Source organism: Mandrillus leucophaeus, unplaced genomic scaffold (genome assembly GCF_000951045.1).
Source record: "Mandrillus leucophaeus isolate KB7577 unplaced genomic scaffold, Mleu.le_1.0 Scaffold13, whole genome shotgun sequence".
NCBI classification, from domain to species: Eukaryota; Metazoa; Chordata; class Mammalia; order Primates; family Cercopithecidae; genus Mandrillus; species Mandrillus leucophaeus.
Genome location: NW_012101254.1, coordinates 7432563 through 7434246, shown reverse-complemented (window position 1 = coordinate 7434246; position 1684 = coordinate 7432563).

The window sequence follows — 1684 nt, the reverse complement described above, 5'->3', positions numbered from 1 at the left end:
AATCCCAGCTACTCGGGTGACTGGGGCAGGAGAATTGCTTGAACCCAGGAGGCAGAGGTTGCAGTGAGCTGAGATCACACCACTGCACTCCCGCCTGGGCAACAGAGCCAGACTCCATCTCAAAAAACAAAACAAAACAAACAAAAAAACACATCATTAGATGATGACACAATGACTGTGGGAAATCTTGATGAGTTAAAAATTATTATCTGGAAGTCAAATTCCTTACAAGGCTCATAGGGATTTCCATTTTGAAGACAAAACTAGGTCAGGCACAGTGGTTCACACCTGTAATCCTAGCACGTTGGGAGGCCAAGGCGGGGGGATTGCTTGAGGCCAGGAGTTTGAGACCAGCCTGGCCAACAGAGTTCTAATTGTGAGTTTGTCAAAGTATACATGTTTTAAATGTATGTGAGAATAATGTTTCTCAGGCAGGGCCTTGTACACTCGCTGAACAACTCTTCCCTTGAACTCAGTACCACTTAAACACGTGTATACATCTTAAGTCCACTCTTCAACATCTCTCTCATAATCCAGTTTTAAATTTTCAGCTGGTGAGCATTACCATGTGGATCCCACCCTTCCACCTCCAGCACCTCAAACTTAAGTCCCAAAGCAAATAACATTCCCCACAAATATGTTCTTCTGTCCCCATCCAAATTAATTGCATCATCATCCTGCTAGCGGTCATTTTCAACAACTTTTTCCCACTCGTTTCGCTAAATTGCAAGAAGTCCTACTTTGTAGTGCTGCATAGCCATCTTCTCCTTTCTAGGCCTATTACTCACTGACCAAATTCCGGACTTAATTATCTTTTTTCAGACGATTACAGTAATCACCTTCATGCCTTCTACACTCATCCTTCACATAATCATCAGAGAAATCTTTCTAAACATAGCCTTCAGAATCTTAAGTGACTGCTTCTTGCCTAGAGTTGATCTGAAATCAAGTGACCTTTTGAGCTTCATTGCCCTCTACACTCTCTCTAAACAAAAAGGCCCTGCCACAAAAATGATCCAGTCTTTATTCTTGAATTTACCATGTTCTCACTTTCATTGCCATCCCCAGTCTTTTCCCTCAGCCTGTATGCTCTTCCCTTCTTCTCATCCTTCAAGACTTCAGTTGAGGCCAGGCGCAGTGGCTCACGTCTGTAATCCCAGCACTTTGGGAGGCCGAGGTGGGTGGATCACGAGGTCAGGAGATCGAGAGCATCCTGGCTAACATGGTGAAACCCCGTCTCTACTAAAAAAAAGTACAAAAAAATTAGCCGGGCGCGGTGGTGGGCGCTTGTAGTCCCAGCTGCTCGGGAGGCTGAGGCAGGAGAAAGGCTTGAACCCAGGAGGCAAAGCTTGCAGTGAGCTGAGATTGTGTCACTGCACTCCAGCCTGGGCAACACAGCAAGACTCCGTCTCAAAAAAAAAAAAAGACTTCAGTTGAGAAGTTGAGATGCCCTTGCCATGAAGCCCCCCCTGGTCCCCACATTCTGATACAGCCCTTCCTTTGCTCTGCCTTGCTGTGGTGTTTGGGTCTACATTGGCATGCAGTTATATGTACATCTGTTTCTTTTCTTCACTAAGTTGTAAGCCTCTTAAAGAAGAGATACACACACTCCTACCACCCCCAACCTCCCCCCGAACCTTCTACATAGTAGGATCTTTTTTTTTTTTTTTTTTTTTTTTTTTTT